Source organism: Lissotriton helveticus, chromosome 4_1, assembly GCF_964261635.1.
Source record: "Lissotriton helveticus chromosome 4_1, aLisHel1.1, whole genome shotgun sequence".
In the NCBI taxonomy this organism is placed as follows: Eukaryota; Metazoa; Chordata; class Amphibia; order Caudata; family Salamandridae; genus Lissotriton; species Lissotriton helveticus.
The window spans coordinates 970,922,363-970,947,237 of record NC_136063.1 but is presented as its reverse complement, the minus strand read 5'-3'; the positions used below and the strand labels follow the sequence as shown (position 1 = coordinate 970,947,237).

Genomic DNA, 24,875 nt, shown 5'->3' with positions numbered 1-24,875 from the left:
TGGAGGAGGAATGCCCGGGACCCGTGGAGCCCGTCCTGGGTACTTTGACATGCCGTCGGCCTGGAGGTGGGTGCCCCGGATGCCCGGGGGAAGCTGCCCGGGACCCATGGAGCCCGTCCTGGGTACTTTGACATTCCGTCGGCCTGGAGGTGGGAGCCCCGGACGCCCGGGGGGAGGTCTGCCCGGGACCCATGGAGCCCGTCCTGGGTACTTTGCCAATGCCGTTGGCCTCATGGAGATGGGTGCCCCGGACGCCCGGGGGAGGTCTACCCGGGACCCATGGAGCCCTTCCCGGGTACTTTGCCAATGGCATTGGCCTCATGGAGATGAGTGCCCTGGACGCCCGGGGGAGGTCTACCCGGGACCCATGGAGCCCTTCCCGGGTACTTTGCCAATGCCGTTGGCCTCATGGAGATGGATGCCCCGGACGCCCGGGGGAGGTCTGCCCGGGACCCAAGGAGCCCGTCCTGGGTACTTTGCCAATGCCGTTGGCCTCATGGAGATGGGTGCCCCGGATGCCCGGGGGAGGTCTGCCCGGGACCCATGGAGCCCGTCCTGGGTACTTTGCCAATGCCGTTGGCCTCATGGAGATGGGTGCCCCGGACGCCCGGGGGAGGTCTGCCCGGGACCCATGGAGCCCGTCCTGGGTACTTTGCCAATGCCGTTGGCCTCATGGAGATGGGTGCCCCGGACGCCCGGGGGAGGTCTGCCCGGGACCCATGGAGCCCGTCCTGGGTACTTTGCCAATGCCGTCGGCCTGGAGGTGGGAGCCCCGGACGCCCGGGGGAGGCCTGCGTGGGACCCATGGAGCCCGTCCTGGGCATTGAGCCATGTCGTTGGCCTGGAGATCGGAGCCCCGGACGCCCGGGGGAGGACTGCCCGGTACCCGTGGATCCCATCCTGGGCACTTTGACATGCCGTCGGCCTGGAGGTGGGAGCCCCGGACGCCCGGGAGCGGGCTGCCCGGGACCCATGGAGCCCGTCCTGGACACTTTGACATGCCGTCGGCCTGGAGGAGGGTGCCCGGGACGCCCGGGGGAGGCCTGTCCGGGACCCATGGAGCCCTTCCCGGGTACTTTGCCAATGCCGTTGGCCTCATGGAGATGGGTGCCCCGGACGCCCGGGGGAGGTCTGTCCAGGGCCCATGGAGCCCGTCCTGGGTACTTTGCCAATGCCGTTGGCCTCATGGAGATGGGTGCCCCGGATGCCCGGGGGAGGTCTGCCCGGGACCCATGGAGCCCGTCCTGGGTACTTTGCCAATGCCGTTGGCCTCATGGAGATGGGTGCCCCGGATGCCCGGGGGAGGTCTGCCCGGGACCCATGGAGCCCGTCCTGGGTACTTTGCCAATGCCGTTGGCCTCATGGAGATGGGTGCCCCGGACGCCCGGGGGAGGTCTGCCCGGGACCCATGGAGCCCGTCCTGGGTACTTTGCCAATGCCGTTGGCCTCCTGGAGATGGGTGTCCCGGACGCCCGGGGGAGGACTGTCCCGGACTCATGGAGCCCGTCCTGGGCACTTTGACATGCCGTCGGCCTGGAGGTGGGAGCCCCGGACGCCCGGGGGAGGGCTGCCCGGGACCCATGGAGCCCGACCCGGGCACTCTGCCATGCCGTCAGCCTGGATGGAGCCCCGGACGCCCGGGGGACGAATGCCCGGGATGCATGGAGCCTGTCCTGGGCACTTTTCCATGCCTTCGGCCTGGATCCCCCAGACACCCAGGGGAGGACCACCGTGAAAACCATGGAGCCCGACCTGGGCACTCTGCCATACCGTCAGCCTAGATGGAGCCCCGGACGCCCAGGGGACGAATGCCCGGGACACATGGAGCCCGTCCTGGGCACTTTTCCATGCATTCGGCCTGGAGCCCCCAGACACCCAGGGGAGGACCACCGTGAAAACCATGGAGCCCGACCTGGGCACTCTTCCATACCGTCAGCCTAGATGGAGCCCCGGACGCCCGGGGGATGAATGCCCGGGATGCATGGAGCCTGTCCTGGGCACTTTTCCATGCCGTCTGCCTGGATGGAGCCCCGGACACCCGGGGGACGACTGCCCAGGAGCCATGGATCCCGTCCTGGGCAATTTGACATGTAGTTGGCCTGGAGGAAGGAAGCCCCGGGTGGCCTAGGGAGGTGTTGCCCAGGCATAATCCATCTGGTCTCCATGGCAGAGAACCACCAGCCCTGGAGGGGTGTCCGGGCGTACCCTGCCCCTAGTAATCCGGAGGGAAATTACCCTCCTTTCTTGTAATCCGTGCACTAGAGGTGACAGAGGGGACCCAAGGCGCGAAAGTACCCGACCTCCTGGAGCCCTCGCTGGGATCCAGGAGGCGAATGGCACCTCATCGGGACTTCCAGGGAAGCCCGGCCATCTGGTCGCCCCATAGGAAAGCGATGCGGGCGACCAGATGCCCGAGGGGATCCGGGTGACCAGATGGCCGAGGGAATCTGGGCAATCAGATGGCCGGGCATGGAAGTGAAGCCGCCTGGACTCTCCCGACCCCGTCCCCGTCCCCGTCCCCATCCCGGGACGAATGCCCGGGACGCATGGAGCCCGTCCTGGGCACTTTTACATGCCTTTGGCCTGGAGCCCCCAGACACCCAGGGGAGGACCACCGTGAAAACCATGGAGCCCGACCTGGGAACTCTGCCATGCCATCAGCCTGGATGGAGCCCCGGACGCCCGGGGGACGAAGGCCCGGGACGCATGGAGCCCGTCCTGGGCACTTTTCCATGCCATCGGCCTGGAGCGCCCCGACACCCAGGGGGAGACCACACTGAAAACCATGGAGCCCGACACGGGCACTCTGCCATGCCGTCAGCCTGGATGGAGCCCCAAACGCCCGGGACACGAAGGCCCGGGACGCATGGAGCCCGTCCTGGGCACTTTTCCATGCCATTGGCCTGAGGCGCCCCAACACCCAGGGGAGGACCACCCTGAAAACCATGGAGCCCGACTCGGGCACTCTGCCATGCTGTCAGCCCAGATGGAGCCCCGGACGCCCGGGGGACGAAGGCCCGGGACGCATGGAGCCCGTCCTGGGCACTTTTTCCATGCCATTGGCCTGAGGCGCCCCAACACCCAGGGGAGGACCACCCTGAAAACCATGGAGCCCGACTCGGGCACTCTGCCATGCCGTCAGCCCGGATGGAGCCCCGGACGCCCGGGGGACGAATGCCCAGGACGCATGGAGCCCATCCTGGGCACTTTCCCATGCCGTCAGCCTGGAGCCCCCTGACACCCAGGGGAGGACCACCCTGAAAACCATGGAGCCCGACCCGGGCACTCTGCCATGCCGTCAGCCTGGATAGAGCCCCGGACGCCCGGGGGACGAATGCCCGGGACGCATGGAGCCCATCCTGGTCACTTTCCCATGCCGTCGGCCTGGATGGAGCCCCGGACGCCCGGGGGATGACTGCCAAGGACGCATGGAGCCCGTCCCGGGCACTATGCCATGCCGTCGGCCTGGATGGAGCCCCGGACACCCGGGGGACGACTGCCCAAGAGCCATGGAGCCCGTCCTGGGCAATTTGACATGCAGTTGGCCTGGAGGAAGGAAGCCCCGGGTGGCCTAGGGAGGTGTTGCCCAGGCATAGCCCATCTGGTCTCCATGGCAGAGAACCACAAGCCCTGGAGGGGTGTCCGGGCGTACCCTGCCCCTAGTAATCCGGAGGGAAATTACCCTCCTTTCTTGTAATCCGTGCACTAGAGGTGACAGAGGGGACCCAAGGCGCGAAAGTACCCGACCTCCTGGAGCCCTCGCTGGGATCCGGGAGGCGAATGGCACCTCATCGGATCTTCCAGGGAAGTCCGGCCATCTGGTCGCCCCATAGGAAAGCGATGCGGGCGACCAGATGCCCGAGGGGATCCGGGCGACCAGATGGCCGAGGGAATCTGGGCAATCAGATGGCTGGGCATGGAGGTGAAGCCGCCTGGACTCTCCCCCACCCTGTCCCCGTCCCGGGACGAATGCCCGGGACGCATGGAGCCCGTCCTGGGAACTTTTTCCATGCCATCGGCCTGGAGCACCCCGACACCCAGGGGGAGACCACCCTGAAAACCATGGAGCCCGACTCGGGCACTCTGCCATGCCGTCAGCCCGGATGGAGCCCCGGACGCCCGGGGGACGAAGGCCCGGGATGCATGGAGCCCGTCCTGGGCACTTTTTCCATGCCATCGGCCTGGAGCACCCCGACACCCAGGGGGAGACCACCCTGAAAACCATGGAGCCCGACTCGGGCACTCTGCCATGCTGTCAGCCTGGATGGAGCCCCGGACGCCCGGGGGACGAAGGCCCGGGACGCATGGAGCCCGTCCTGGGCACTTTTCCATGCCATCGGCCTGGAGCGCCCTGACACCCAGGGGGAGACCACCCTGAAAACCATGGAGCCCGACACGGGCACTCTGCCATGCCGTCAGCCTGGGTGGAGCCCCGGACGCCCGGGGGGGCGAAGGCCCGGGACGCATGGAGCCCGTCCTGGGCACTTTTCCATGCCATCGGCCTGGAGCACCCCGACACCCAGGGGAGGACCACCCTGAAAACCATGGAGCCCGACTCGGGCACTCTGCCATGCCGTCAGCCCGGATGGAGCCCCGGACGCCCGGGGGACGAAGGCCCGGGACGCATGGAGCCCGTCCTGGGCACTTTTTCCATGCCATCGGCCTGGAGCACCCCGACACCCAGGGGGAGACCACCCTGAAAACCATGGAGCCCGACTCGGGCACTCTGCCATGCCGGCAGCCTGGATGGAGCCCCAGACGCCCGGGGGACGAATGCCCAGGACGCATGGAGCCCATCCTGGGCACTTTCCCATGCCGTCGGCCTGGAGCCCCCTGACACCCAGGGGAGGACCACCCTGAAAACCATGGAGCCCGACCCGGGCACTCTGCCATGCCGTCAGCCTGGATGGAGCCCCGGACGCCCGGGGGACGAATGCCCGGGACGCATGGAGCCCATCCTGGTCACTTTCCCATGCCGTCGGCCTGGATGGAGCCCCGGACGCCCGGGGGATGACTGCCCGGGACGCATGGAGCCCGTCCCGGGCACTCTGCCATGCCGTCGGCCTGGATGGAGCCCCGGACGCCCGGGGGACGACTGCCCAAGAGCCATGGAGCCCGTCCTGGGCAATTTGACATGCAGTTGGCCTGGAGGAAGGAAGCCCCGGGTGGCCTAGGGAGGTGTTGCCCAGGCATAGCCCATCTGGTCTCCATGGCAGAGAACCACCAGCCCTGGAGGGGTGTCCGGGCGTACCCTGCCCCTAGTAATCCGGAGGGAAATTACCCTCCTTTCTTGTAATCCGTGCACTAGAGGTGACAGAGGGAACCCAAGGCGCGAACGTACCCGACCTCCTGGAGCCCTCGCTGGGATCCGGGAGGCGAATGGCACCTCATCGGATCTTCCAGGGAAGTCCGGCCATCTGGTCGCCCCATAGGAAAGCGATGCGGGCGATCAGATGCCCGAGGGGATCCGGGCGACCAGATGGCCGAGGGAATCTGGGCAATCACATGGCTGGGCATGGAGGTGAAGCCACCTGGACTCTCCCCCACCCTGTCCCCGTCCCGGGACGAATGCCCGGGACGCATGGAGCCCGTCCTGGGAACTTTTTCCATGCCATCGGCCTGGAGCACCCCGACACCCAGGGGGAGACCACCCTGAAAACCATGGAGCCCGACTCGGGCACTTTGCCATGCCGTCAGCCCGGATGGAGCCCCGGACGCCCGGGGGACGAAGGCCCGGGATGCATGGAGCCCGTCCTGGGCACTTTTTCCATGCCATCGGCCTGGAGCGCCCCGACACCCAGGGGGAGACCACCCTGAAAACTATGGAGCCCGTCCCGGGCACTCTGCCATGCCGGCATCCTGGATGGAGCCCCGGACGCCCAGGGGGTGGACTGCCTGGGACCCATTGGAGCCCGTCCATGGTCAGACTCCCAATTCCGACAAATTCGTACGGGCTCCCAATCCCGACAAATTCGTACGGACTCCTAACCTTCCGACACGGATCGGAATCGAGCCCATTCTGACCCAGCAGATTTCAGGTTGACTTGCTATATACTTTACGTACGATTTTATTGGGGCCGATTCCGATCCGGTACGTAAAAGCACATCCGACCAAATGTCGGACAACCACGTACGCCCAGGGGATAGGACTGCCCGGGACCCATGGAGCCCGTCCTGGGCACTTTTCCATGCCGTCAGCCTGGGTGGGGCCCCGGACGCCCGGGGGACGAATTCCGGGGACACATGGACCCCGTCCTGGGCACTCTGATCTGCCGCCGGCGCCGGGGATCGAACCGTGATCACCAGATGGGGATATCCCAAAAATCTGGCATGGATAGGGCCCGCCAGGACAGGTTTGGACACCCTAAACTAATAGAGTCACTAAATATATAGCATACTACTGAAGATGAAGCAGATGATGAAGTCCTACTGATTGTTAATCCGGGATAGTTGGAAAGCTTATATTCAGCTGTTTACATTCATAGTATCTTTATATATTATCAACAAGACTAAACAAAAATGATCTCAATAAATTGCAATAAATAAGAGATTTAGTTACTTGGCGTTAGAACTTAGAACCATTAATAGATATTCCAGGCGCTTTAAGAATAGTAATTAATTCTATAATTATATCAAATGTATTCATCCAATCCTTCAAGCAGTGTTTGATCCAAGGAGATAAACAGTCCAAAATGAGACACAAGAAAAATTCATCTTTTTTCAAAGAATTAAACTTGGCCTGTAAAGGGATCGAACCTGTGACCTTGGCATTATTAGCACCACGCTCTAACCAACTGAGCTAACAGGCCAATTTGCACATCTTCTGGAGGACCAGCACAGGAAGCAGTGCTAATGATAGTTCAACCGGGAGATTTGGAAAGCTTAATTTCAGCTGTTTAATATGAATTAACTTTCATATTATCAACATGAAGAAACTAATATGACTTCAAAAGAATTGCAATACAAAAGAGATTTCCATACTTAGTGTTAGAATTTTGAACCAGTAATGTTTTTTCCACGTGGTTTAGCAATAAATAAATATTCATCACCTATATTCAATTGATTCATCTAATCATTCTATCAGCTTCTGCGCAAAGGAAATATGGAGGTAAACATGATACAGAAGAAAATACATCTATTTTCAACATTAAAGGAGCATCAAGTATTGGCTTGGAGACTGATTGAAATTATGTCCTTTGCGTTTTTAACTTCATGCTCTAACAGACTAAACTAATAGGCTCACTAAATATATAGAATACTTTTGAAGAATTAGCAGATGATGAAATGCTACTGATTCCATCCAATCCTTCAAGCAGCGTGTGATTCAAGGAGATAAACAGTCCAAAATGAGACACAAGAAAAATTCATCTTTGTTCAAACAATTAAAATTGGCCTGTACAGGGATCGAACCTGTGACCTTGGCATTATTAGCACCACGCTCTAACCATCTGAGCTAACAGGCCATTTTGCCCAGCTAGCTGGAGGTCCAGCATATGAAGAAGGGCAAATGATAGTTAACCCAGGAGATTTGGAAAGCTTAATTTCAGCAGTTTACCATGAAGGTATTGTTATATATTATCAACATGAAGAAACTAATATGACTTAAAAAAAATTACAATACAAAAGAGATTTACATACTTAGTGTTAGAACTTAGAACCATTAACGTTTTTTCCATGTGGTTAAGCAATAAATAAATATTCATCACCTATATTGAATTGATTCATCTAATCATTTTATCAGCTTCTCCTCAAAGGAAATATAGAGATAAACATGATACAGTAGAAAATACATCTATTTTCAACATCAAAGGAGCATCAAGTATTGGCTTGGAGACTGATTGAAAGTATGTCCTTGGCGTTTTTAACTTCATGCTCTAACAGACTAAACTAATAGTCTCACTAAATATATAGCATACTATTGAAGATGAAGCAGATGATGAAGTCCTACTGATTGTTAAACCGGGATAGTTGGAAAGCTTATATTCAGCTGTTTACATTCATAGTATCTTTATATATTATCAACAAGACTAAACAAAAATGATCTCAATAAATTGCAATAAATAAAAGATTTAGTTACTTGGCGTTAGAACTTAGAACCATTAATAGATATTCCAGGCGCTTTAAGAATAGTAATTAATTCTATAAATATATCAAATGTATTCATCCAATCTTTCAAGCAGCGTTTGATCCAAGGAGATAAACAGTCCAAAATGAGACACAAGAAATATTCATCTTTTTTCAAAGAATTAAACTTGGCCTGTACAGGGATCGAACCTGTGACCTTGGCGTTATTAGCACCACGCTCTAACCAACGGAGCTAACAGGCCAATTTGCACATCTTCTGGAGGACCAGCACAGGAAGCAGTGCTAATGATAGTTCAACCGGGAGATTTGGAAAGCTTAATTTCAGCTGTTTAATATGAATTAACTTTCATATTATCAACATGAAGAAACTAATATGACTTCAAAAAAATTGCAATACAAAAGAGATTTCCATACTTAGTGTTAGAATTTTGAACCAGTAACGTTTTTTCCTCGTGGTTTAGCAATAAATAAATATTCATCACCTATATTCAATTGATTCATCTAATCATTCTATCAGCTTCTGCGCAAAGGAAATATGGAGGTAAACATGATACAGAAGAAAATACATCTATTTTCAACATTATAGGAGCATCAAGTATTGGCTTGGAGACTGATTGAAATTATGTCCTTTGCGTTTTTAACTTCATGCTCTAACAGACTAAACTAATAGGCTCACTAAATATATAGAATACTTTTGAAGAATTAGCAGATGATGAAATGCTACTGATTCCATCCAATCCTTCAAGCAGCGTGTGATTCAAGGAGATAAACAGTCCAAAATGAGACACAAGAAAAATTCATCTTTGTTCAAACAATTAAACTTGGCCTGTACAGGGATCGAACCTGTGACCTTGACGTAATTAGCACCACACTCTAACCATCTGAGCTAACAGGCCATTTTGCACAGCTAGCTGGAGGTCCAGCATATGAAGAAGGACAAATGATAGTTAACCCAGGAGATTTGGAAAGCTTAATTTCAGCAGTTTACCATGAAGTTATTGTTATATATTATCAACATGAAGAAACTAATATGACTTAAAAAAATTACAATACAAAAGAGATTTACATACTTAGTGTTAGAACTTAGAACCATTAACGTTTTTTCCATGTGGTTAAGCAATAAATAAATATTCATCACCTATATTGAATTGATTCATCTAATCATTTTATCAGCTTCTCCTCAAAGGAAATAAAGAGATAAACATGATACAGTAGAAAATACATCTATTTTCAACATTAAAGGAGCATCAAGTATTGGCTTGGAGACTGATTGAAAGTATGTCCTTGTCGTTTTTAACTTCATGCTCTAACAGACTAAACTAATAGAGTCACTAAATATATAGCATACTATTGAAGATGAAGCAGATGATGAAGTCCTACTGATTGTTAATCCGGGATAGTTGGAAAGCTTATATTCAGCTGTTTACATTCATAGTATCTTTATATATTATCAACAAGACTAAACAAAAATGATCTCAATAAATTGCTATAAATAAGAGATTTAGTTACTTGGCGTTAGAACTTAGAACCATTAATAGATATTCCAGGCGTTTTAAGAATAGTAAATAATTCTATAATTATATCAAATGTATTCATCCAGTCCTTCAAGCAGCGTTTGATCCAAGGAGATAAACAGTCCAAAATGAGACACAAGAAAAATTAATCTTTTTTCAAAGAATTAAACTTGGCCTGTACAGGGATCGAACCTGTGACCTTGGCGTTATTAGCACCACGCTCTAACCAACTGAGCTAAAAGGCCAATTTGCACATCTTCTGGAGGACCAGCACAGGAAGCAGTGCTAATGATAGTTCAACCGGGAGATTTGGAAAGCTTAATTTCAGCTGTTTAATATGAATTAACTTTCATATTATCAACATGAAGAAACTAATATGACTTCAAAAAAAATTGCAATACAAAAGAGATTTCCATACTTAGTGTTAGAATTTTGAACCACTAACGTTTTTTCCACGTGGTTTAGCAATAAATAAATATTCATCACCTATATTCAATTGATTCATCTAATCATTCTATCAGCTTCTGCGCAAAGGAAATATAGAGGTAAACATGATACAGAAGAAAATACATCTATTTTCAACATTAAAGAAGAATCAAGTATTGGCTTGGAGACTGATTGAAATTATGTCCTTTGCGTTTTTAACTTCATGCTCTAACAGACTAAACTAATAGGCTCACTAAATATATAGAATATTTTTTAAGAATCAGCAGATGATGAAATGCTACTGATTCCATCCAATCCTTCAAGCAGCGTGTGATTCAAGGAGATAAACAGTCCAAAATGAGACACTAGAAAAATTAATCTTTTTTCAAACAATTAAACTTGGCCTGTACAGGGATCGAACCTGTGACCTTGGCGTTATTAGCACCATGCTCTAACCATCTGAGCTAACAGGCCATTTTGCACAACTACCTGGAGGTCCAGCAAATGAAGAAGGGCAAATGATAGTTAACCCAGGAGATTTGGAAAGCTTAATTTTAGCAGTTTACCATGAAGTTATTGTTATAAATTATCAACATGAAGAAACTAATATGACTTAAAAAAAATTACAATACAAAAGAGATTTTCATACTTAGTGTTAGAACTTAGAACATTAACGTTTTTTCCATGTGGTTAAGCAATAAATAAATATTCATCACCTATATTGAATTGATTCATCTAATCATTTTATCAGCTTCTCCTCAAAGGAAATATAGAGATAAACATGATACAGTAGAAAATACATCTATTTTCAACATTAAAGGAGCATCAAGTATTGGCTTGGAGACTGATTGAAAGTATGTCCTTGGCGTTTTTAACTTCATGCTCTAACAGACTAAACTAATAGAGTCACTAAATATATAGCATACTATTGAAGATGAAGCAGATGATGAAGTCCTACTGATTGTTAATCCGGGATAGTTGGAAAGCTTATATTCAGCTGTTTACATTCATAGTATCTTTATATATTATCAACAAGACTAAACAAAAATGATCTCAATAAATTGCAATAAATAAGAGATTTAGTTACTTGGCGTTAGAACTTAGAACCGTTAATAGATATTCCAGGCGCTTTAAGAATAGTAATTAATTCTATAATTATATCAAATGTATTCATCCAATCCTTCAAGCAGTGTTTGATCCAAGGAGATAAACAGTCCAAAATGAGACACAAGAAAAATTCATCTTTTTTCAAAGAATTAAACTTGGCCTGTACAGGGATCGAACCTGTGACCTTGGCATTATTAGCACCACGCTCTAACCAACTGAGCTAACAGGCCAATTTGCACATCTTCTGGAGGACCAGCACAGGAAGCAGTGCTAATGATAGTTCAACTGGGAGATTTGGAAAGCTTAATTTCAGCTGTTTAATATGAATTAACTTTCATATTATCAACATGAAGAAACTAGTATGACTTCAAAAAAATTGCAATACAAAAGAGATTTCCATACTTAGTGTTAGAATTTTGAACCAGTAACGTTTTTTCCACGTGGTTTAGCAATAAATAAATATTCATCACCTATATTCAATTGATTCATCTAATCATTCTATCAGCTTCTGCGCAAAGGAAATATGGAGGTAAACATGATACAGAAGAAAATACATCTATTTTCAACATTAAAGGAGCTTCAAATATTGGCTTGGAGACTGATTGAAATCATGTCCTTTGCGTTTTTAACTTCATGCTCTAACAGACTAAACCTATAGGCTCACTAAATATATAGAATACTTTTGAAGAATTAGAAGATGATGAAATGCTACTGATTCCATCCAATCCTTCAAGCAGCGTGTGATTCAAGAAGATTAACAGTCCAAAATGAGACACAAGAAAAATTCATCTTTGTTCAAACAATTGAACTTGGCCTGTACAGGGATCAAACCTGTGACCTTGGTGTTATTAGCACCACGCTCTAACCATCTGAGCTAACAGGCCATTTTGCACAACTATCTGGAGGTCCAGCAAATGAAGAAGGGCAAATGATAGTTAACCCAGGAGATTTGGAAAGCTTAATTTCAGCAGTTTACCATGAAAATATTGTTATATATTATCAACATGAAGAAACTAATATGACTTAAAAAAAATTACAATACAAAAGAGATTTTCATACTTAGTGTTAGAACTTAGAACCATTAACGTTTTTTCCATGTGGTTAAGCAATAAATAAATATTCATCACCTATATTGAATTGATTCATCTAATCATTTTATCAGCTTCTCCTCAAAGGAAATATAGAGATAAAAATGATACCGTAGAAAATACATCTATTTTCAACATTAAAGGAGCATCAAGTATTGGCTTGGAGACTGATTGAAAGTATGTCCTTGGCGTTTTTAACTTCATGCTCTAACAGACTAAACTAATAGAGTCACTAAATATATAGCATAGTATTGAAGATGAAGCAGATGATGAAGTCCTACTGATTGTTAATCCGGGATAGTTGGAAAGCTTATATTCAGCTGTTTACATTCATAGTATCTTTATATATTATCAACAAGACTAAACAAAAATGATCTCAATAAATTGCAATAAATAAGAGATTTAGTTACTTGGCGTTAGAACTTAGAACCATTAATAGATATTGCAGGCGCTTTAAGAATAGTTATTAATTCTATAATTATGTCAAATGTATTCATCCAGTCCTTCAAGCAGCGTTTGATCCAAGGAGATAAACAGTACAAAATGAGACACAAGAAAAATTCATCTTTTTTCAAAGAATTAAACTTGGCCTGTACAGGGATCGAACCTGTGACCTTGGCGTTATTAGCACCACACTCTAACCAACTGAGCTAACAGGCCAATTTGCACATCTTCTGGAGGACCAGCACAGGAAGCAGTGCTAATGATAGTTCAAGCGGGAGATTTGGAAAGCTCAATTTCAGCTGTTTAATATGAATTAACTTTCATATTATCAACATGAAGAAACTAATATGACTTCAAAAAAATTGCAATACAAAAGAGATTTCCATACTTAGTGTTAGAATTTTGAACCAGTAACGTTTTTTCCACGTGGTTTAGCAATAAATAAATATTCATCACCTTTATTCAATTGATTCATCTAATCATTCTATCAGCTTCTGCGCAAAGGAAATATAGAGGTAAACATGATACAGAAGAAAATACATCTATTTTCAACATTAAAGGAGCATCAAGTATTGGCTTGGAGACTGATTGAAATTATGTCCTTTGCGTTTTTAACTTCATGCTCTAACAGACTAAACTAATAGGCTCACTAAATATATAGAATACTTTTGAAGAATTAGCAGATGATGAAATGCTACTGATTCCATCCAATCCTTCAAGGAGCGTGTGATTCAAGGAGATAAACAGTCCAAAATGAGACACAAGAAAAATTCATCTTTGTTCAAACAATTAAACTTGGCCTGTACAGGGATCGAACCTGTGACCTTGGCGTTATTAGCATCACGCTCTCACCAACTGAGCTAAAAGGCCAATTTGCACATCTTCTGGAGGACCAGCACAGGAAGCAGTGCTAATGATAGTTCAACCGGGAGATTTGGAAAGCTTAATTTCAGCTGTTTAATATGAATTAACTTTCATATTATCAACATGAAGAAACTAATATGACTTCAAAAAAATTGCAATACAAAAGAGATTTCAATACTTAGTGTTAGAATTTTGAACCAGTAACGTTTTTTCCACGTGGTTTAGCAATAAATAAATATTCATCACCTATATTCAATTGATTCATCTAATCATTCTATCAGCTTCTGCGCAAAGGAAATATGGAGGTAAACATGATACAGAAGAAAATACATCTATTTTCAACATTAAAGGAGCTTCAAATATTGGCTTGGAGACTGATTATAATCATGTCCTTTGCGATTTTAACTTCATGCTCTAACAGACTAAACTAATAGGCTCACTAAATATATAGAATACTTTTGAAGAATTAGAAGATGATGAAATGCTACTGATTCCATTCAATCCTTCAAGCAGCGTGTGATTCAAGAAGATTAACAGTCCAAAATGAGACACAAGAAAAATTCATCATTGTTCAAACAATTGAACTTGGCCTGTACAGGGATCGAACCTGTGACCTTGGCGTTATTAGCACCACGCTCTAACCATCTGAGCTAACAGGCCATTTTGCACAACTATCTGGAGGTCCAGCAAATGAAGAAGGGCAAATGATAGTTAACCCAGGAGATTTGGAAAGCTTAATTTCAGCAGTTTACCATGAAGTTATTGTTATATATTATCAACATGAAGAAACTAATATGACTTAAAAAAAATTACAATACAAAAGAGATTTTCATACTTAGTGTTACAACTTAGAACCATTAACGTTTTTTCCATGTGGTTAAGCAATAAATAAATATTCATCACCTATATTGAATTGATTCATCTAATCATTTTATCAGCTTCTCCTCAAAGGAAATATAGAGATAAAAATGATACAGTAGAAAATACATCTATTTTCAACATTAAAGAAGCATCAAGTATTGGCTTGGAGACTGATTGAAAGTATGTCCTTGGCGTTTTTTAACTTCATGCTCTAACAGACTAAACTAATAGAGTCACTAAATATATAGCATAGTATTGAAGATGAAGCAGATGATGAAGTCCTACTGATTGTTAATCCGGGATAGTTGGAAAGCTTATATTCAGCTGTTTACATTGATAGTATCTTTATATATTATCAACAAGACTAAACAAAAATGATCTCAATAAATTGCAATAAATAAGAGATTTAGTTACTTGGCGTTAGAACTTAGAACCATTAATAGATATTGCAGGCGCTTTAAGAATAGTTATTAATTCTATAATTATGTCAAATGTATTCATCCAGTCCTTCAAGCAGCGTTTGATCCAAGGAGATAAACAGTCCAAAATGAGACACAAGAAAAATTCATCTTTTTTCAAAGAATTAAACTTGGCCTGTACAGGGATCAAACCTGTGACCTTGGCGTTATTAGCACCACGCTCTAACCAACTGAGCTAACAGGCTAATTTGCACATCTTCTGGAGGACCAGCACAGGAAGCAGTGCTAATGATAGTTCAACCGGGAGATTTTGAAAGCTCAATTTCAGCTGTTTAATATGAATTAACTTTCATATTATCAACATGAAGAAACTAATATGACTTCAAAAAAATTGCAATACAAAAGAGATTTCCATACTTAGTGTTAGAATTTTGAACCAGTAACGTTTTTTCCACGTGGTTTAGCAATAAATAAATATTCATCACCTTTATTCAATTGATTCATCTAATCATTCTATCAGCTTCTGCGCAAAGGAAATATAGAGGTAAACATGATACAGAAGAAAATACATCTATTTTCAACATTAAAGGAGCATCAAGTATTGGCTTGGAGACTGATTGAAATTATGTCCTTTGCGTTTTTAACTTCATGCTCTAACAGACTAAACTAATAGGCTCACTAAATATATAGAATACTTTTGAAGAATTAGCAGATGATGAAATGCTACTGATTCCATCCAATCCTTCAAGCAGCGTGTGATTCAAGGAGATAAACAGTCCAAAATGAGACACAAGAAAAATTCATCGTTGTTCAAACAATTGAACTTGGCCTGTACAGGGATCGAACCTGTGACCTTGGCGTTATTAGCACCACGCTCTAACCATCTGAGCTAACAGGCCATTTTGCACAACTATCTGGAGGTCCAGCAAATGAAGAAGGGCAAATGATAGTTAACCCAGGAGATTTGGAAAGCTTAATTTCAGCAGTTTACCATGAAGTTATTGTTATATATTATCAACATGAAGAAACTAATATGACTTAAAAAAAATTACAATACAAAAGAGATTTTCATACTTAGTGTTACAACTTAGAACCATTAACGTTTTTTCCATGTGGTTAAGCAATAAATAAATATTCATCACCTATATTGAATTGATTCATCTAATCATTTTATCAGCTTCTCCTCAAAGGAAATATAGAGATAAAAATGATACAGTAGAAAATACATCTATTTTCAACATTAAAGAAGCATCAAGTATTGGCTTGGAGACTGATTGAAAGTATGTCCTTGGCGTTTTTTAACTTCATGCTCTAACAGACTAAACTAATAGAGTCACTAAATATATAGCATAGTATTGAAGATGAAGCAGATGATGAAGTCCTACTGATTGTTAATCCGGGATAGTTGGAAAGCTTATATTCAGCTGTTTACATTCATAGTATCTTTATATATTATCAACAAGACTAAACAAAAATGATCTCAATAAATTGCAATAAATAAGAGATTTAGTTACTTGGCGTTAGAACTTAGAACCATTAATAGATATTGCAGGCGCTTTAAGAATAGTTATTAATTCTATAATTATGTCAAATGTATTCATCCAGTCCTTCAAGCAGCGTTTGATCCAAGGAGATAAACAGTCCAAAATGAGACACAAGAAAAATTCATCTTTTTTCAAAGAATTAAACTTGGCCTGTACAGGGATCAAACCTGTGACCTTGGCGTTATTAGCACCACGCTCTAACCAACTGAGCTAACAGGCTAATTTGCACATCTTCTGGAGGACCAGCACAGGAAGCAGTGCTAATGATAGTTCAACCGGGAGATTTTGAAAGCTCAATTTCAGCTGTTTAATATGAATTAACTTTCATATTATCAACATGAAGAAACTAATATGACTTCAAAAAAATTGCAATACAAAAGAGATTTCCATACTTAGTGTTAGAATTTTGAACCAGTAACGTTTTTTCCACGTGGTTTAGCAATAAATAAATATTCATCACCTTTATTCAATTGATTCATCTAATCATTCTATCAGCTTCTGCGCAAAGGAAATATAGAGGTAAACATGATACAGAAGAAAATACATCTATTTTCAACATTAAAGGAGCATCAAGTATTGGCTTGGAGACTGATTGAAATTATGTCCTTTGCGTTTTTAACTTCATGCTCTAACAGACTAAACTAATAGGCTCACTAAATATATAGAATACTTTTGAAGAATTAGCAGATGATGAAATGCTACTGATTCCATCCAATCCTTCAAGCAGCGTGTGATTCAAGGAGATAAACAGTCCAAAATGAGACACAAGAAAAATTCATCTTTGTTCAAACAATTAAACTTGGCCTGTACAGGGATCAAACCTGTGACCTAGGCGTTATTAGCACCACGCTCTAACCATCTGAGCTAACAGGCCATTTTGCACAGCTAGCTGGAGGTCCAGCATATGAAGAAGGGCAAATGATAGTTAACCCATGAGATTTGGAAAGCTTAATTTCAGCAGTTTACCATGAAGTTATTGTTATATATTATCAACATGAAGAAACTAATATGACTTAAAAAAAATTACAATACAAAAGAGATTTTCATACTTAGTGTTAGAACTTAGAACCATTAACGTTTTTTCCATGTGGTTAAGCAATAAATAAATATTCATCACCTATATTGAATTGATTCATCTAATCATTTTATCAGCTTCTCCTCAAAGGAAATATAGAGATAAACATGATACAGTGGAAAATACATCTATTTTCAACATTAAAGGAGCATCAAGTATTGGCTTGGAGACTGATTGAAAGTATGTCCTTGGCGTTTTTAACTTCATGCTCTAACAGACTAAACTAATAGAGTCACTAAATATATAGCATACTATTGAAGATGAAGCAGATGATGAAGTCCTACTGATTGTTAATCCGGGATAGTTGGAAAGTTTATATTCAGCTGTTTACATTCATAGTATCTTTATATATTATCAACAAGACTAAACAAAAATGATCTCAATAAATTGCAATAAATAAGAGATTTAGTTACTTGGAGTTAGAACTTAGAACCATTAATAGATATTGCAGGCGCTTTAAGAATAGTTATTAATTCTATAATTATGTCAAATGTATTCCTCCAGTCCTTCAAGCAGCGTTTGATCCAAGGAGATAAACAGTCCAAAATGAGACACAAGAAAAATTCATCTTTTTTCAAAGAATTAAACTTGGCCTGAACAGGGATCGAACCTGTGACCTTGGCGTTATTAGCAACACGCTCTAACCAACTGAGCTAACAGGCCAATTTGCACATCTTCTGGAGGACCAGCACAGGAAGCAGTGCTAATGATAGTTCAACCGGGAGATTTGGAAAGCTTAATTTCAGCTGTTTAATATGAATTAACTTTCATATTATCAACATGAAGAAACTAATATGACTTCAAAAAAATTCCAATACAAAAGAGATTTCCATACTTAGTGTTAGAATTTTGAACCAGTAACGTTTTTTCCACGTGGTTTAGCAATAAATAAATATTCATCACCTATATTCAATTGATTCATCTAATCATTCTATCAGCTTCTGCGCAAAGGAAATATAGAGGTAAACATGATACAGAAGAAAATACATCTATTTTCAACATTAAAGGAGCATCAAGTATTGGCTTGGAGACTGATTGAAATTATGTCCTTTGCGTTTTTAACTTCATGCTCTAACAGACTAAACTAATAGGCTCACTAAATATATAGAATACTTTAGAAGAATTAGCAGATGATGAAATGCTACTGATTCCATCCAATCCTTCAAGGAGCGTGTGATTCAAGGAGATAAACAGTCCAAAATGAGACACAAGAAAAATTCATCTTTGTTCAAACAATTAAACTTGGCCTGTACAGGGATCGAACCTGTGACCTTGGCGTTATTAGCAGCACGCTCTAACCAACTGAGCTAAAAGGCCAATTTGCACATCTTCTGGAGGACCAGCACAGGAAGCAGTGCTAATGATAGTTCAACCGGGAGATTTGGAAAGCTTAATTTCAGCTGTTTAATATGAATTAACTTTCATATTATCAACATGAAGAAACTAATATGACTTCAAAAAAATTGCAATACAAAAGAGATTTCCATACTTAGTGTTTGAATTTTGAACCAGTAACGTTTTTTCCACGTGGTTTAGCAATAAATAAATATTCATCACCTATATTCAATTGATTCATCTAATCATTCTATCAGCTTCTGCGCAAAGGAAATATGGAGGTAAACATGATACAGAAGAAAATACATCTATTTTCAACATTAAAGGAGCTTCAAATATTGGCTTGGAGACTGATTGAAATCATGTCCTTTGCGTTTTTAACTTCATGCTCTAACAGACTAAACTAATAGGCTCACTAAATATATAGAATACTTTTGAAGAATTAGAAGATGATGAAATGCTACTGATTCCATCCAATCCTTCAAGCAGCGTGTGATTCAAGAAGATTAACAGTCCAAAATGAGACACAAGAAAAATTCATCTTTGTTCAAACAATTGAACTTGGCCTGTACAAGGATCGAACCTGTGACCTTGGCGTTATTAGCACCACGCTCTAACCATCTGAGCTAACAGGCCATTTTGCACAACTATCTGGAGGTCCAGCAAATGAAGAAGGGCAAATGATAGTTAACCCAGGAGATTTGGAAAGCTTAATTTCAGCAGTTTACCATGAAGTTATTGTTATATATTATCAACATGAAGAAACTAATATGACTTAAAAAAAATTACAATACAAAAGAGATTTTCATACTTAGTGTTAGAACTTAGAACCATTAACGTTTTTTTCCATGTGGTTAAGCAATAAATAAATATTCATCACCTATATTGAATTGATTCATCTAATCATTTTATCAGCTTCTCCTCAAAGGAAATATAGAGATAAAAATGATACAGTAGAAAATACATCTATTTTCAACATTAAAGGAGCATCAAGTATTGGCTTGGAGACTGATTGAAAGTATGTCCTTGGCGTTTTTAACTTCATGCTCTAACAGACTAAACTAATAGAGTCACTAAATATATAGCATAGTATTGAAGATGAAGCAGATGACGAAGTCCTACTGATTGTTAATCCGGGATAGTTGGAAAGCTTATATTCAGCTGTTTACATTCATAGTATCTTTATATATTATCAACAAGACTAAACAAAAATGATCTCAATAAATTGCAATAAATAAGAGATTTAGTTACTTGGCGTTAGAACTTAGAACCATTAATAGATATTGCAGGCGCTTTAAGAATAGTTATTAATTCTATAATTATGTCAAATGTATTCATCCAGTCCTTCAAGCAGCGTTTGATCCAAGGAGATAAACAGTCCAAAATGAGACACAAGAAAAATTCATCTTTTTTCAAAGAATTAAACTTGGCCTGTACAGTGATCGAACCGGTGACCTTGGCGTTATTAGCACCACGCTCTAACCAACTGAGCTAACAGGCCAATTTGCACATCTTCTGGAGGACCAGCACAGGAAGCAGTGCTAATGATAGTTCAACCGGGAGATTTGGAAAGCTCAATTTCAGATGTTTAATATGAATTAACTTTCATATTATCAACATGAAGAAACTAATATGACTTCAAAAAAATTGCAATACAAAAGAGATTTCCATACTTAGTGTTAGAATTTTGAACCAGTAACGTTTTTTCCACGTGGTTTAGCAATAAATAAATATTCATCACCTTTATTCAATTGATTCATCTAATCATTCTATCAGCTTCTGCGCAAAGGAAATATAGAGGTAAACATGATACAGAAGAAAATACATCTATTTTCAACATTAAAGGAGCATCAAGTATTGGCTTGGAGACTGATTGAAATGATGTCCTTTGCGTTTTTAACTTCATGCTCTAACAGACTAAACTAATAGGCTCACTAAATGTTGTTATGTTAAGGGGGTGCTTATAAAGCGCACTGTCACCGTGAGTTTCATGGCGCTGATTGGGTGCTGAAAGGAACAAAGGGACTTTAGCTAGATTGTGGGAAGAGCCAGGTTTTTAGTGATTTGCAGAATTGGATGAGAGTGTTAGAGATCCTAACTGGGAGAGGAAGGGAGTTCCAGAATTTGGGGCCAAGGTAGGCGAATCTCCGACCACCAGATCTACAGAGTTTAATGGAAGGGACAACCAAGAGGTGTAAGTGTGATGATCTGAGGTTACGTGAAGGACAATAGGGCCGAATGAGGGATTTCAGGAAAGCGGGGCAAGAGCCAGAGAGAGACTTAAAAATAAGGCAGCCAAGCTTGAAGGCAGCCCTTAGGCTGACAGGGAGCCAGTGCAATTTGATGAGGAGGGGTTTGGCAGACTGCCATTTCGGTATCCCGAGGGCCAGTCTCGCCGCCTGGTTTTGAATGATTTGCAGCCTATAGATGTAACATTTAGGTAGACCATGATAGATGGAATTCGAAAAATCCAGGCGGGAGAGGACGAGGGCCATGATAACTTGCAGCAGAGCATCGGGGGTGAGGAGGTAAGCCACCTTCCTAATCCTGCGCAGCTGGAACTTGCAGGAGGAGACCACCGTCCCCACCTGCGGCCCGAGAGATAGCCCAGCGTCAATGGTGACCCCGAGGCTTTTCACCGAGGCCACCGGGATAGGAGGGGAGCCAAGCTCTGCCGGCCAGAAATGTGGACCCCAATGGGCGGCACTCTTGCCAGGCAGGAGGAGCTCCGTCTTTCCTGGGTTCAATTTGAGCTGGTTCTGACACATCCACTGAAGGATGTGGGACATAACTGCCTGGAAATTGGGAATAGCAGAGGGGGAGTTTAAAGAAAAGATGAGTTGCAGGTCGTCCGCGTAGTTAAAGACGGTGACGTCCCACTGCCTCAGAGAAAAAAGAAGAGGGCGAAGATAAAGATTAAAGAGAAGGGGGGATAGAGAGGAGCCCTGGGGGACCCCACAAGGCAAGTGCTCCCTGGGAGCCCTGAATGTGCCTAGGCTGAGGGTCTGAGATCTCCCAGTGAGGAAGGATTTGACCCATGCCAGCGCCAGGCCCTGGATGCCGGCCTGTTCGACACGGTGGAGGAGGATGTTATGGTCCACCGTGTCGAAGGCGGCCGACAGATCTAAAATTACCAAGGCCTGGGTGGTACCCTTGTCAGCTCCGTCTCTCAAGGTGTCCAGGACGGCCAGGATCACAGTCTCCGTAGAGTGACCAGGTCGAAAACCGGCCTGGTTGACTTCGAGAAAGTTAGAACTCTCGATGAACCTAGAGAGACAGGCAGTGACATGGGCTTCCGAGATTTTAGAGAAGAAGGGTAGGAGAGAGATAGGATGATAGTTCACCGGGACGGCGGGATCGGCTCCAGGCTTCTTCAACAGAGGCACCAGAACGGCCTCCTTGAAGGAGCTGGGTACCGTCCCGGAAAGGAGGGAAGAATTAAGCAAGGGAAGGATGCAGTCAGGTAAAGAGTGGCAGATGTCCCGTAGTATAGAAGGCGGACAGCGGTCATCAGGAGAACCAGACTTAATACGAGCGGCCAAAATGGCTAGGAATGTAAGGTCTAAGGGGGTGAACTGAGTGATGGATAGAGCATTGTGGGGGGGAGTAACAGAATCAGCGCCCGGTGAGGTGACCGGAATAGTGTCCTTAATCAAAACAATCTTCTGTATAAAAAAAGTGCTGAGTGCATTACAGGATTCCTGTGTAGGGGCCTGAGTCGGGAGCGTTCTGGGATCGGAGGTGAATTCATCCAGGACTCTGAAGATCTCCTTCGACTTGCAGGGGGCTTGTAAGATTCTCTCTGAGGCATAGGCTTTTTTAGCTGCAGAGATGACAGATTTATACTTATTACGGACTGCCACATAAGTGTCTCTGCTTGACAGGCAGTAATCTCTTCTCCACCTACGTTCTGATTGGCGGAGTTCCAGCTGTATGGCTTTTAGATGGGGAGTAAACCATTTATGAGAATTGCTGTGTCGGGATCGAGGGAACTTGATTAAAGGGGCAAAGATGTCGCTAGCTGACACAAGCCAGTTGGAAACCTGGCCATCTAGCTCGTTAATGTCAGTATTGTTAAGGGTAGGGGGACATGTGTGAGACAGATGAGATAACAATTTGGAGGAATCGACAGCCTTCCACTTACGAGCCATGCCGCCCTTCTGCGGGGGAATCCTGATCTGACCAGCCACCGAAATGGTGGTGTCAATAAGAAAATGATCAGACCACACACAAGGTGTGGTAAGCGGGCAGGAGGGCTTAACCCCATGGACCCAGATGTGGTCAAGTATGTGACCGCCACTGTGAGTGGGAGAGGTGACTAATTGGCTAAAGTTCAGGCTCGAGAGACCTTCGAACAATTCGGTGGCATGGGGACCGGCATCCTTATGCTGGAACCAGTAGTTAAAGTCCCCAACAATAGCTATACGTGGGGAGGAAGTAGCTAGACTGGCAAGCTGTTCAATGAAAGATGCAGGGAAGGAGGGCATGGGCTGGGGAGGGCGATAGAGTACCATAAGGGTAACTGCGCCTACCTCAGTCCCAAGGCTGAGAACCAGATTGTCCACTTCAGGGAGAATCATGGAAGTGGAGGCAATAACCTTGATGTTCTTACGTATTACCGCTGCAACCCCCCCCCCCCGGGGCGGCCCCCTTGGCGGTTGGTGTTAAGCAGATAATAGTCTGGAGGTAACGCTGCCAGTATGTCCGGGAGGGAGTCGTCCGTGAGCCAGGTCTCAGAAAGTAGGAGGACGTCAGGCCTCTCAGTCGAAAGTAAGTGAAAAATGTCAGTTTGATGTCTGACAAAGGAACGAGTGTTTAAATAAAGTAAACGGATCTGTGACTCGGAGGTAATAGGAGAGGTGGAAAGAGTGACCGGACCCAAATGGGGGGGAAGGTCACCTGCGATTCCAAGTGAAGTGATCCGTGTCCAGATGTCCAGCGGTAGGGGACAAGCGGCGGATTGTAGGTGCATGAGGACAGAAGGAGGGTAAGAAATAGTGGTGGCAGCGTCCCTGGCCCCTGGGCCCGTCCGGCCGCGGACGGGCGCAGACGGGCTTAACTCTGGCGCAACTCCGGCGCGCCGCCGGCGCGCCCGCTGCGCGGCCGCATAGGGGACGTTTAAATAGGCGCGTGATGCAGGAGGTGGGAGGAGCCAACAGGGCGGGAGGAGTGATTTTTAAAAAAGTGGATGGCGTCCAGCACTTGCAATCAGCGGGACGAAGGGCTGCTCTTCAGTCAGCAAAGGAGGAAGGTATTTAAAAGCAAGTTGTAGCGCCCAGCGCGCGCGAGCCCTCTGCCACAGGGCTGCTCGTCTGTACACCAAAAGAAAAAGGGGCATGGCCTAAATAGGCGCGTGACGCAGGAGGTGGGAGGAGCCAACAGGGCGGGAGGAGTGATTTTTAAAAAAGTGGATGGCGTCCAGCGCTTGCAATCAGCGGGACGAAGGGCTGCTCTTCAGTCAGCAAAGGAGGAAGGTATTTAAAAGCAAGTTGTAGCGCCCAGCGCGCGCGAGCCCTCTGCCACAGGGCTGCTCGTCTGTACACCAAAAGAAAAAGGGGCGTGGCCTAAATAGGCGCGTGACGCAGGAGGTGGGAGGAGCCAACAGGGCGGGAGGAGTGATTTTTAAAAAAGTGGATGGCGTCCAGCGCTTGCAATCAGCGGGACGAAGGGCTGCTCTTCAGTTAGCAAAGGAGGAAGGTATTTAAAAGCAAGATGTAGCGCCCAGCGCGCGCGAGCCCTCTGCCACAGGGCTGCTCGTCTGTACACCAAAAGAAAAAGGGGCGTGGCCTAAATAGCCGCGTGACGCCTTTTGAAGAATTAGCAGATGATGAAATGCTACTGATTCCAACCAATCCTTCAAGCAGCGTGTGATTCAAGGAGATAAACAGTCCAAAATGAGACACAAGAAAAATTCATCTTTGTTCAAACAATTAAACTTGGCCTGTACAGGGATCGAACCTGTGACCTTGGCGTTATTAGCACTACGCTCTAACCATCTGAGCTAACAGGCCATTTTGCATAACTACCTGGAGGTCCAGCATATAAAGAAGGGCAAATGAAAGTTAACCCAGGAGATTTGGAAAGCTTAATTTCAGCAGTTTACCATGAAGTTA

At 45.1% G+C, this 24,875-nt stretch overlaps 6 non-coding genes across 6 annotated transcripts; all 6 read right to left on the bottom strand.

The window, feature by feature from the left end:
• Window positions 1-9,770: 9,770 nt before the first annotated feature.
• Window positions 9,771-9,844, bottom strand: TRNAI-AAU (transfer RNA isoleucine (anticodon AAU)). The gene has a single exon. It is a non-coding gene; the product is annotated as a tRNA-Ile (tRNA).
• Window positions 9,845-10,425: 581 nt separating this feature from the next.
• On the bottom strand, window positions 10,426-10,499 carry TRNAI-AAU (transfer RNA isoleucine (anticodon AAU)). The gene has a single exon. It is a non-coding gene; the product is annotated as a tRNA-Ile (tRNA).
• Window positions 10,500-11,288: 789 nt separating this feature from the next.
• TRNAI-AAU (transfer RNA isoleucine (anticodon AAU)) lies at window positions 11,289-11,362 on the bottom strand. The gene has a single exon. It is a non-coding gene; the product is annotated as a tRNA-Ile (tRNA).
• Window positions 11,363-12,806: 1,444 nt separating this feature from the next.
• Window positions 12,807-12,880, bottom strand: TRNAI-AAU (transfer RNA isoleucine (anticodon AAU)). Its single transcript has one exon. It is a non-coding gene; the product is annotated as a tRNA-Ile (tRNA).
• A 1,234-nt stretch (window positions 12,881-14,114) lies between these two features.
• Window positions 14,115-14,188, bottom strand: TRNAI-AAU (transfer RNA isoleucine (anticodon AAU)). Its single transcript has one exon. It is a non-coding gene; the product is annotated as a tRNA-Ile (tRNA).
• A 1,445-nt stretch (window positions 14,189-15,633) lies between these two features.
• Window positions 15,634-15,707, bottom strand: TRNAI-AAU (transfer RNA isoleucine (anticodon AAU)). Its single transcript has one exon. It is a non-coding gene; the product is annotated as a tRNA-Ile (tRNA).
• Between the last annotated feature and the right edge of the window lie 9,168 nt (window positions 15,708-24,875).